Consider the following 13418-nt stretch of genomic DNA (forward strand, 5'->3'; position numbering starts at 1 on the left):
CGAATGAAAAATGCTTTACAAAAACTAATTCCCCAAGGTAAGGTACATTGTAATAGACACAAGGGGAAGGAAAATGTCTTGCCCTGGTGTTATATTTCCCAGGGAGCTCATCTGTGTCTTTTGAGGCTTAAGAGCAAAGTCAGCATTAGGCTCTTCATACCTTTACATTCCCTCCTGCAGGACCTCCTGCTTACTTTGTTACTTTCAGTGGCTGACTTCAGGCTTTAAAAAAAGTGTACCAGCTTCTCTGGTATGAGGAGAGGAACAGGATGTGAAGTCCAGATCTTACAGGCTTCTTGCTACCTGCAACTTTATTTTTGAACCACTATATTCCTGGAAAGTCATGGATGCACAAAGCACTGATATCTGGCTGCAATCAGTTGTCCACCTCAGCTACACTTTCAGTTTTGGAGTTGATTAACTTTTTATCTATCATCTTTCATAAATGGTATTACATGACAGGAGGATGTTCAACCTGGCTGAAAGGCTTGTGCTGGGACATCTCCATGCCTCTCTGCTGCTCAAAGGTTGGCATGCACGAGCACGTTGCTGTAACAGATATTGCACACCTGCTGATCCATCCTGCTTGCTCTTGGTTGACAAGCAAGGCGAAGTAATTTGTGCTGGTTTGGCCCACAGTGAAAGAGAAGGCTGCTTTAAAAATTACCTTACATTTGTCACGGTCCATGAGTATGCACAGGAAAGAACAGCACCTCAGACCAGATTATGCATTACAACTTGCTCACCTTCAGCAATTTGTGCAGCCCTGCTCTGACTCCCACAGAATTTTTTCTTAACATCATTAAGTTTAAAAGAGAGAAAAGAAGCAATTATACATATGTATATAGCATATATAGATACCTATGTGGCCTTACTAGTTAGTGTTTTCCTGTAAGCAGGACTTGGGTTGAACGTTGAAAAAATTTATTCATATGCATGGTTTCAGTACAATTACACAAGAATAAGGAAATGTTTCGGTATTTTGCATTGACAAAGAATCACAAAAAGATAGTCTTTTTAAAGCACGACATAATTTTTTATTAATTTGCTTGAAGAATAGTCAAAACTATATTGAAGAATACATAAATGCTATAAGACATGGGGGGACAGAAGAGACCAGTTTTTACTATATATTTGTATTCCTGTTGTCTGTACGATTTCCTGCAGACTTCTCCCACACCATACCACAAGGTGGCAGTTTGATTTTGAAAGTCAGCACCGATGTCACCCAATCCCCAGCTCTGCCAAATACTCTGAACATTGTACTGTGAAACAATAGCTCATCCCTTGGTTAAATAAGTGGCAGCTACAGTATTTACAATATTTATAAGTTAGACTTGAGGCCACCTTCATGGGTGCTGTGCATTCACATACTGTGCCCAGTAAAAAAACACGGTTTCCACATTTAGGATCAATTGTCTAAATTACAGAAATAATGCAAAGGCACATTTTTTTCCAGGGAGACAGCTCCTTCCCCCAACCCTTCCTTGTGCTCCACGCAGTGCCACACAGCACAGGATGAACCACAGGCACACAAACACCTGCACCTCGGGGGACAGGCTGGATCTGCCCCTCAAAAGCGGTTACAGCAGCTCATACATAGCAGGTGTGAAGTTACACAGCAAACAAGAGCAGAGCAGAAAACCTCTTGAGGTGCACTCTGCTTCCCACTTCAGGTGATGAGATCTTTGTCCCTGGCTTTAGCTGGGCTGCTGGGGTCCCTCTCCATCAGCATCACCACAGGCTTATTCTAAAGTTCACTGAAGTCAAGGGAATATTTCCACTGCTTTCAGTGGGTCATGCCCTTTATCAGGTTGGGCACCAAGCAGCTGAGCTGAGCAGGGGATAGCTGCCTGGAGGTGAGTGTGTGAGCACCATTGGGGTGGTGTTATGAGAAGGATGATGGCACAGGAGTGTGAATGAAAATCAGAGCTGGGACTGCTCATAAGAAGATAAAGACAGGCTTAAGCAGAGAATGAGAAAAGACATACTGCCAGACTGTGCAGAGCACAATTCCTGAGGAGCCAGCACCCCTTCACTGACACTTGCTGATGTAAAGCAGTAATCTGTTGGCAGCCACATAATTCACAGAAGTGCTGGGAACAGCTTGAAGGGAATTTGGAGGTGAAAACCAACATCCTGAACTCTATGCTGGGGCAGGCAGCAAGCCAGCAAAAGGAGAAATGCTCCCAAAGAATGGTGGTGATGCAAGCAGAAGCATGGGGCTGCTCCAAATTGTGATGGTGAACATCCTGGCAGTCCCTTGGCAGTCCCTTTGGCAGTCCCTTGGCAGTCCCTTGGCAGTCCCTTGGCAGTCCCGGCCAGCCAGCCTGTCCTGTAGCAACCCTGTTCCTGTGGCAGTGCCACAGGGTGTGGAGAGCAGCAGTGGATGCAGGGTCACCCACACAGGTGGTGTCACAAAGGTTCTCCTCTGTCCAGCTGCAGAGGGGGCTGCCCTGCAGCCGTGTCCCAGCACGCCTGGCCAGGGAGGGTGGTGGCCAGCTAATGGGGGTCATGTCAACAGCAGGAGCACACCTCCTGTTCTGCTCTGGAGCCTTACATATTAAGGAGGGAAGTGCACTGGATGTCAGATCTGTGGGCCTGAAGCAAAAAGCAGATCCTTGAGTTAATCCCACACTTTGATGTCTACTGAACAGTTCATGCTTGTACAAATGCTGCTGCAGTAGTGATCACAGCCCCTCACTCTGCCCTGGCCCTTTCAGCATCTCAGCATCAGACCAAGTCTGACTCAGTGGGCAATATTACCTCATATATCCCTTGTGCTGCCAAGTGTATCCCTTGTTTCTGAACTGGATTAAGCCCAGCTCTCTTATTCATCTAGCACATTTTTTTCTAATATTAATATTGATTTTTTTTTTTCACTGCTGCACATCTTTCTGCCAGCTTTAGCCATCATTATATTTTATCTGATTTTCTTTTTCCAGGATGCTGACTCTGGGTGTGAAGATTACATAAATCATCCCCATCCTTCTTGCTTTATTTCTTATTAGGACAAAAGCACTTTAGCTCTGCCAGGTGCAAACTATCTTCTTCAGGTGCTCAGCTGTAAATCATCTTTCGAGAAAAATCATCTCTGTAAATTCATCCCTGTGATGGTTAACCTGAAACCTTCTTAGTATCATTGGTTTTGAATCCTCTGTTTGTTCTTTGTTATATTATTTCATTTTTGTTCTCATTTGCAAGGGATGGAAATGGTCTCAGATACTGAAAGGCATTTAGACATAAACTTCCCAAGCCAGTGAAATACAGATCCTAGGAACTGGGAACCTGTGTGCCCAGGAGAGCTGGGACCTTGCAGCTTTATTTTCAGTAAAGCAAGAGTCATTTAGAAATATGGAGCAACTGATGAGCTTAAGCCTTAAGGTACACACATGTTACAAAATCAAATGCTGATGGAAAAAATCCAGAATTTTGTTCTCATGGAGGTTCTTGTCTTCACGATAAAAACTTAGCCCACCCTTCCACAGTTTTTTTTTTTTTATTTTTCTGCCTGCTCTTTCCATCTTCAGCCCTAGGGATCCATTTCCATTGTTCCAGTTCCTGCTATCCGTGTATTTATTAGCATGTTCAGAAACTCAGAGTTGGATTAGCCATTGATATTGGAGGGGTGGTGTTAAATTTAGGGTATTTTACATTAAAGAATAGTCTTTCAAAAACTACTACTAAATAAATTATTAGTTTATTGACCTATAAAAAGTATGTGCAAAATGCACTTGTTCTACAAAACCATTATAAGAAATACCATGGATACCAAACCAGAATGCTTGAAGGTTCTCTTTGGTTCAAAGGGCATGAGTGTTGTAAGCACAAAGCATGAACACAGAATTTAACATCAGGTGGACAGTATGTCATGGGGTGGCTTTAATATCTATGTATTTCTAAGATATGAAGAAGACATGTCTTGCCTGTCTATGTTTAGTGGAAAATTCTTATGTATTTTGCAGTTTAATGTCTGAGTATCCAACAGTGTGTAACACAGTAGGACTTAAACATGAATGTGAATCTTTACCTCTTTTTCCTCCTGATGCAGTGAGGCTTGGACTATGGTTTCAACAAAGCCTGTGGAAAGCAGTTCTTTAAAGACAAGCATTCTTTCAGAGCAAAAATAATCCACTGCCCATAGAAAGTGCCTTGCAGGCAGCTGCATCTCCCCTACCCACTCTGATGTGGAGCTGCTGCTGTCTGGCCAGGCTCCCTGCTGGGGCTGAACCATGGCAGCAGCTGGCTGAAGATGATCATCAGCAGCTCTTCCCAACAATTTTTGCCTTGCCTGTCAAAGTGAGATTTGTGAGATGGTGTCTCTGAGATGGTTCCTATGTATTAAATGATCTCCTTGATATTAAATATATACTGGATAAAGTGACAGGAGTTTTAGGACAGGCAAACAGCCAAAGTGTGAAAGGACCTCCAGTTCTGAAACGGCTCTACAATGCCAGTTTTCTTGGATCAAAATGCTGATGTATGAAAATATATACACTTTCAGCAGAAGCAGTATTGGTATTCTTTAAACAGACACCAGAGAGCCAACTATTTGCTGGCCTGGGAATAAAACTATTCTTGCTCTGAAGGACTGAATTTGAAGCAATGCCAAAATAAAGCATATGGAAGAATCTGCCGAAAGGGTAAATGTGTGGAAGGGAAGAGGAGATATCACAAATCAGGCAGTGCATCACAAACACGGCTGGAGGCAGCAGAGAGGCAGGGACAGCACAGGTCCAATGCGGCTTCATAATCGTCCTACGCCCACGGGGTTGTGCCAGTGCTCTGATTAATGTTTTCAATCTCTGCTGTTGCCTGTGTTTCCCAACCATTGCTGATAAATCAGTCACTCATACACGGTGGCTGCTTGCTACATTTCTGAGCAATGTAAGCTGTTAATCTTGCTCATTTGGGGTATTGACCTCTACCTTCCCCGAGCACAGCAGATCAAGTTGGAAGGTGAAGAAGTGACAATATTGTGTGACAATATACTGTGTTCATCTAAAATAAGATATGCACATCATCTTATACGCTGGTTTTATTGATAGTGAACAGGATAAATCCTGTTCCAACTGCAGGAATTCCAGCTCTTGTAGACAGACATCCAAAATGTGCATCCATGATGAAAGGCTGGCTTGGCTTTGATGCTGTTGTGTGGGATGTGGAGCAAAGGGAATTATCTCCATCACCGTGCAGTGGGAGGATGTATGAACAAACTCTTGCATCATGGAATGGAGCTTAATATGTTTATACACCATTCTGAGACTATTAGTATAAAAGCCAAGAAAATAAAAGCAAATATTTCTCATTTAAGCTTACAGTTGCCTTGATTTACACCAGTTATTAAAATACTCCCTGAGGAAAGAAAATAAGTAATGTTACCATTTGCCTCCTAAGCCTCTGAATGACTGAACCAGTAATATGGTAAAAGCATCAATATCTTACAGCTATTTATATTTTGATTTTCTGTGTACTGCTGTTTCCAACATTATATAGAATATGTATTGTAAAATTATGTTCACTTTAATGAGCCTGAGTTAATTTACTAGATCTGTATAGAAAAATGTGCCTGCAGTATTAAAAGCATTTTATTTCCATTTAAAAATCTGTTGCCATAGTGACCAATCACAACTTTCTCAGTATCTTTGTCTAGGCATTGGATGTAGGCTTTATCTTTGCTTCATTTTATTTTTTCCTTCTGCATTCTCCAGGCCAAGTCCTCATTTAACTCATTTTTTATTCTTTTTATAGTCTGTCCTTTTCCAACCATATTCTCAATTAAGTCATTTTAACTAAGTTAAAAATAAAGATCACAACTTGGCTCTTCCTTTTAAATCATTATGTAAGAAACAGGAAAATACAGTGCTGCATGCTGTAGGCTTTCTTTGTTGTCAGCAGATTACCCAGATCTAGCATAAGAAGTCCTGAAATATCAAAAACCCCATGAGTCTGACACCTTTTAGTATCAATATAGTCATATCAAAGATCTGGTGAATTGCATCTACAACTGAAAAGCACTTGGAGAAAATTCTTGATATTTCAAGAAGATTCTTTATAATTCAAACTTTAAAAAAATCAACCCACTTATCATTCTGTTGCAGCACAAATCTTGTCAGTAATGTATTTCCTTCTGAGAAATGGTAACTTAGAGTGGTGTTTTTATTCCAAATTGAAATATATAACTTCTCCAAGAGAAGAACAGGCTAAAGAGCCTGCACATTGCTCTATCCTCTCCACCTAGGGCTGGTGGAAGATTTTTTACATGAGGAGAGGCACAAGAACATTTCTGAAGCAAGGATAAGTGTAGAGAGGAGATCTAGTTACTCACTTTTGCCATCACCTTCCTCAAGATGAGACTTTTCGTGTCCTTGGTAGGCACAGGGAAGCAAATAAAACTATTCAAAGACAGACACAAGCCAGAGTGAGATATCTGGGAGGATTATGTGACTCTTACAGCACTCCCAGTGCTCAGCTCAGACAAGAAAATATTTTTTCACCTTTGCCCAAACATTGATACCTACATAATAAATAATTATTTGTTTATTTAACTACAGCATAAATATCTGAGTCTTGAGTTTGTCACATTGTCTCTTGCAAGAGTTTGTGGAAACACTTGTAGGGTGCAAATTCACTTGTCTGAAGATGGAAATCAAAACCAGATCAGATATACTCTGGAAACATTGAGTGTAAAATAAAGCAAATATAATCTGTGTTATAAATCTGGTTGTAAAGTAAGCCAAATGAAAGAGGGCTACAAATAACACTCTGTAGGAGAGTATTTTTAGTAGTAAATGATAGATGTCTGTCAAAAGCAGTAATTTAATCAATATTTAGTTGAGTTGATTTTTAAAACATATTTAGTAATAATATGCTTAAACAAAAGTTAATTAGTAAATAAGATATGTGCCATGGTGATGGTAGAAACTGCTTTCAAATACTATGCAGAAACAGAATAGTACTGTTTTTTATTAATTAAAATTTTTGCTTACTTAACACTGAAATCAAATTGAAATCAATTTTTGATACAAAATCTGTTGTGCTATTCAGCAAACTACTTTTTTTTTTTTTTCCCCCCTCTTAATCCATCTAATTTCTCACCTCTGGGTCAATGGAAAGTGCACTGAAAGATTTGGTCATCATACAGATATGCTGATTCCTGGAGGAAAGTCCACAGAAGATGTCAGAGAACTCCCTTTAGAAAAAAAAATCCAACTTTTCTTTCTAGGGACATTCTGGTCTTATTTAAAATGACCCAATAAACAACAAATTTTCCCAAACCATACTTATATAATTCTGACTTATTTTCTTACAAAGGATATGCATTGTTCGCATGTTAAAAACTCTGAGAAAGTTGGTACCGCAAAAAGTGACCCTAAATATCCAAATTTCTTGCAATCTGATACATCTCTGAGGAAACAATTTGAGGAAGATTTCTGTCATGATGTGCAGTTCTGTGACTGATGTTTGATATCCAAAGCAGGGTGGTCCAAAGAGAGAAAACTACCACAGGATGAAGAGGTCTAAATGTTTGGTTTTGGCCATTGGTGCCTCTGGTCCCTGGGGCATGTGATGGGTGGAAGGAAAGGTTGTGGCCCCCAGAAATGAGCTCCTTGCCCAAACCATTCCCAACCAACACCCAAAGCCTGCTTGTGACCAACACCTTGGGGGACACCCACGGCACTGTGTTCGCAGTCTGGTGGCATCTGCACCTACAAGTGCCCAGTGTACTCCTAGGGGAAGGAAAATAGTAGGAATTGGTACCAATCTCTTAGCCATCTCCATAAAACACAAGACATTTTAGGCATTTTAGGACTCAGAGCAAAACTAGACTCTTGGTACAAAACTTGGGGGAAGCTGCAAGCAAGAGGCAGTGGTGTGTGTCTTGCTGAGGATGTCAGGGTTAATAGGTTTCCCTTTCTGTGCTGTCTCTGGTGATGCCCAAGTTCTGTGGCTGTGTCTGACCTGCTGTGCAGAGAAGCCCCTGGGCCAGCCTGGGCACAGCAGACTCATTTGTCCATCTTTTATTTTGAGCTTTGCATAGCACTCAGTTGTGTCAGTGATGACATTTTACACAACAGTTGAAGCCCCACCTAGGCTTTAAAGGAAAATGCTGAAAATTCCAACTACGGGCAATTGTATTGAATTGTAGAAGAAAACATGAATTCAATGAGTTTTGAATCTGCTAATGGGAAAAAAAAACCCAAACCCAACCACCAAACCCACTTATATTTATACAGATTTTAAATATATTGAGATAAGAGCTTAGTAGTAGATCACAAGAAAGTTTTAACAGGTGCTTGACAGCCTTCTGACCACTGTATGTAGGACTGCTGAAAGATGAAAGTACATGGCTTTATTTCTTGTTCATGGTGCTGGTATCTGTAAGTCAAATTAATGGGGTCAAAAATTGGAACATGGTCAGCACTGTGTGTACCACACTTTGATCAGAAAAGGTGAGTTTCACTCAAAGTTGCTAATCAAGGGTTTAACATATAATCACAGCTGCTTTCTTATCATACAACAGAAATCAGCTGTTTGCGTTTAAATTTCAAATTTCTGCTCATGTTAGAACAAAAGGTGAACCACAGGAAAAAAAATGTGTGCAGTGTCTCCTAAAAACTGTTGTCAGCCAAATTCCAGTGGTTTTGATATCACATGCTCAAGATGTCTACCTGCTGGAGGGCTGCTGGAACCAGTCACCAAGGAGAAATACAGTGTTCTGGGGATCCAGTGTGCAGTACTCTGTGCTGTGTACTCTCCAGCTCTGCTTTGTTTTCCTTGTCCAGAAAAAACAAAGTCTACCTTCTTCTAGCAGGTTCATCAGAGCCAAATGAGATTCATGTACAACCTGTTCTTGAGCTGAATTAGATTGGGAGTGAGACAGATGTGTACATCTGGCAGTGCTCTATAAGATCCCGTGGGTGCCATGTGATGCCTCCTCCACAAAAGCAGAGTGAAGAAGGCAGGGGTGGAGGGTGTTGTTTTTGGATGCTGCAGAGGCTCTGGCACTACCAAGGCCACGTTCTTTGCTCTTCGGCACACATCTGCAGAGGAGAGGCTATGATGTAGCAGCTCTCAAGGATTTCAGTACGTGTTGGATTAGGTCCTACAGTCTTTTTCACATTATCTGTTCATAGTTTATGCTTAAAAGAAGAGTTAAATAGCTTACGATTCCACATGCATTATATCTTTATATGGTTATGTTGGACTGTCTTTCACTTTCTGCCCCAAAGCACAGCTATGTGCAACACATATATGTGATATATGCCAGTGTACATAAGACTGCAAGAGTCTTTGGCAGTGGTTAATATTTGACAATGGATCAAATCTCAGCATTCAGGACATTGACTTCTCAGTTTTTTTATTTGCAGATGCATGAAAGTAGTGCACATAGAGTGGGCTGAGAGTCAGAGCAATTGTTGTGTATTTCCTGAGAGTCTGACTGTACAGAGGAGTGATAATGACAGGAACACGCTCTCCTTTACTTGTCTTTGAAGTCAGGAATCTCCTTGCTTTTATACACAGCTTTAATCTTTCAAAAGCCACATGGCCCTCTCCCTCAGCTGAATTATCAGTCACAGTGTTTGAGGAGCTTGCTGCCGCGATAGCAGAATGTCACCTGCAAGACTGAAGGATTGTACTGCCAAGGCACACTACTGGCTCAGCATGCTTCTGGCTGAAAAAAGACAGCATTATTTTCTTTATGCTTGTGACAGGGCAGTGAAAACCACCAGTACTATCCTGCACACCCAGCACCCTGTCAGCACCGAAGGGCAGATTGCCTGAGAGGACCTCTCTGACTTTGGATTTTCGCTGGCATCTCTCCAGTTGAGCAATTCTGCCACCTATAAAATAATTAAAGCAGCTTGCTTTGCCACTTCTTCCAGATGCAGCAACAAAAACTGCTGCATGAAGGCAGTAAACAAGAGCTGGGCTTGGACATAGCCTTGCTTGAGGCTGTTTTTGACAGTGACATGTTTTGACATCTTGTCATCACAAAGAACCTTTTCATTACCTCACATCATCATGAAAGAACCAAAATATACTCAGAAACTTATCTGGATACCCAAATTTATGCAGATGCCTCTGGCTGCTCATGGCTGGCAGTGCTGGAATCTTTACCCAGCTTTGCAAAGGCCAGGTAGAGATTTTCACTTGCTTTGAAGTAGGACAGAGTTAAAAGCCAGACTGTTTCTGCAAAAGCCTTTTCAGCACCCTCACTCACAAATCTGCTGATGTCACTGTGACAGGTATTTTTGTCAGCAGTTGAGAAAATCAGTATATCTTGCTGTCACTGCAGGAATGTTTTTACCTTTTTCATTGTAAAAGGTACTATGCATGTGTCTTCTTGAATGCCTTGAGGTACCAGCCTCTTTACTAGGTGATAGTAGTGAACTCATGTTTTCTAACTGGTTGGTGACACTGTATTTACATGCACTGGTAGGGTGTGAGTTGGGACCTTGCCTTGCTCTGTGGTAATGTGGTAGTCCCCAGATGCTGTAGGAATTTCTGCTCCTGGTTTTTGAATGGGGAGCTGAGAAGTGGCTTTTAGCTCTAACAGGGCTAAGGAATGCAAGGTTTAAGAAATTGCTGAGATATTTGAATAGGCCATTTGCAATTTCCCTTTGATCAGCTAACTGGGTTAAAGTGGTTTTAGGCCACAGCATTTGTAGAGAATCTTGTAATTTCCATGATCTGCAGCTTTAGTAGCCTCATCTTTCCCTCATCTTTCAGTTGGCAAACCACAGGCTTTGCTTGTGATTTCTGCCTGGTTTTGTGGGAAACAGCTTTCTTGCCTGCCAGTTCTTATTTTTACTTGAAGCTAGTTCAGCACCTGCATGTCAGCAGCAGTGTGATGCATGTGGCCTTTACATTAATCCAGTTTTAAAATCTGAATTCAGCAAAAACAGTGAGTTAAGTTTAAGATCTCATTAGACTCTCTTTGAACCTTTCCACACTGTTGACATCTTCTGCTTGTTTCTACAGTTAAACTGTAGCAATGTCTTCTTTATCTTCACACCCACATGTCTTCTTCTGAATATCATCCAGTATTTGCAGAGCAGCTCTGGGTCACCAAGCACTGCCTGACTCCTCAAGAGCTGTTGATCAGACTTTCCCTCAGTGCCCTCCACGAACTGAAGGATCCACTTGATATTATCACACCTGCATTGCAGGCTTTTGTATTTAGTCAGGTAAGCCTCCCAAAAGTGCTCTAGAATTATATTCTAACCTTTAATCTTTAGTGTAAATTCATTATAAATACTTTGGTGATGCAGATATCAGTGGATTTACTTCAGATTAACATCACTATAGGAGAGAGTAAAATCTGAATAAAAAGAGAGTTTTGGCTTTTTAAAAGTTTGTTTGGCAAAACATATCATGTTTCATTAATGACTCAAGAATGATGCATTATGAAATTGTTGTGAAATCCAAATCTGTTTGCACATAGCTTCTGTATCTTACCTGTTAAAAAAAAGATGATGATACAAGATAGAAAAGCACATGTAAAGGGCACATCTTTTCCAAGTGAAAAATTTCCAAAATTTGTAGTAGAAAAATTTCCCTTTACCTTAATTAATTTAAAAGCCCCCTTTTATCCTCTCAGTAAGCAGTCTCATTTCCATCAGTCAGGAGAGACAGGGAGAGAGGAAGCCTAGGCATCTACAGACTGCTACTTGTCCTACTTCATGCATGCTTTCCCAGACGGAATAAATCCACCCTTGGACTTGTTTACTGAGGGTTTCTTTTCTTTCATTGACTGTACAGGAGTCTAAATGACTAAATTAGCATAAGACTTTTCTTGTCTCCCTGCTCTGCTCATTTCCTTAACTACCAGGCTTGGTACATATCCCTCTCCAGCTGATTACACACAACTCATTTCTGCTTTTAGTCATTATGCTGTGTGGCAGGGGCTCACCCCCAGGTCTCTCCTGAGTGTCCCAAAGCAAAGATCACAGGGGGATTTGCAACAGACCGAAAAGCAATCAAGAGTTTTCCAGCATTGCTGCAGCCGCCTGGCCAGCCTGGGCACCGGTGAGGGAAAGCCAGAGTGGATGTGACAGTGCCAGTGGGCAGACCCCAGGCTGGCTGGGACATGATGAGGAGGTAGGCTGCTGAGAAGCCCAGAGCTTTCCTTTGGTCAAGGGTGATTTGATAAGCAGAGACTTCAAGGGAGATTCATTCCATCTACCTTCAGGCATCTACAGAGCAGATTTCTGCACTTGAATTAGTCACTGTAGGCTCCTTTCTGATGAATGCAGAGAAATGTCCACTTCCTAGGGAAGATTTCTTTATCTATTTTAGGCACCTTTTATATGAATTGCTACCTCTAAGTAACTGTTTTCCTGCTGTGACCATAAAGGGTGCCTAGGTGGCTTGAGATCAGCAAAAAGTATTGAAAAAGCACAACTCACTTCAAAGAAAGACAGGAAAGTACCTGAATGATAACTCTGTTAGGGGTTACTAAAACGGTAAAGCTCATCATACTGAGCTAAAAAGAATTAAGAGTTAGGAAAGAAGCTTGGGAGATTTATCCAGTTTGTCCCCCATTTCCTTACTCTTCCTAAGCCCCTGCTTACTGCCTTTGTTAGCTGTTGGGCTGAACCCTTGATCTGACACAGTATGGCCACTCTTGCAATCTCATGACCAGCTCTGATGCCTTCATCTCCTCTGTAGACATTGACATTTTATCAGATGAACTGTCTCAAAATTGAGTTCCGGACACTAAACAGTATGTGCTTTTGCAAATTAAACTGCAGTGTAAATAAATGAAAAATACTATGCCAGGAAAGTGGTCTTAGTGTGAAACCTGAGACAAGAAATCAGCAGAATCTATATTTTTTCATCATGGCTCAATCTACATGACAGCAGTTATGTTTGTGACAGACGGGATATGCCTGATCTCAAAGATCTTGCCCAGTTAGAAAGGCTCTTTGGGAAAGCTTTAAACTAGATTTGAAAGGGAAAGGGGATAGAACCAGTCTAGCTAGAGATCAGCCTGGAGGCAGTACATCAGTGTTTGATGGATAGTGTGCCAGCATGTTCCCTTAGTCTGCTGCCTTTGTGGCAGGGGGATGGATGTGGATGGAGATTCACATGGCAGCAAAGATGTCATTGAGGTGTTAGAAATCACAGAGGTGTGTGAAAGTGCTCATGCAGGACTTAGGGCTTCTACCCTAACAATTGCCCAAATCAAGAACATCTTCATGAGTGCATACAGCATGGGCAACAAACAGGAGGAGCAGGAATTCATCATGCAGCAGGAAAAACCATGATACAGTTGTTAGAATTGAAACAGGGTGAGGAGGCTCACACAGCTGGAGTATTGCAGTGCAGTCCTGTCAGCCTGACTTCAGTGCCAGGGAAGATCATGGAGCAGATAATCCTGAAGGTCAATCAAATACAATGTGCAGAACAAG

This window comes from Cyanistes caeruleus, chromosome 1, assembly GCF_971803275.1.
Source record: "Cyanistes caeruleus chromosome 1, bCyaCae1.hap1.1, whole genome shotgun sequence".
In the NCBI taxonomy this organism is placed as follows: Eukaryota; Metazoa; Chordata; class Aves; order Passeriformes; family Paridae; genus Cyanistes; species Cyanistes caeruleus.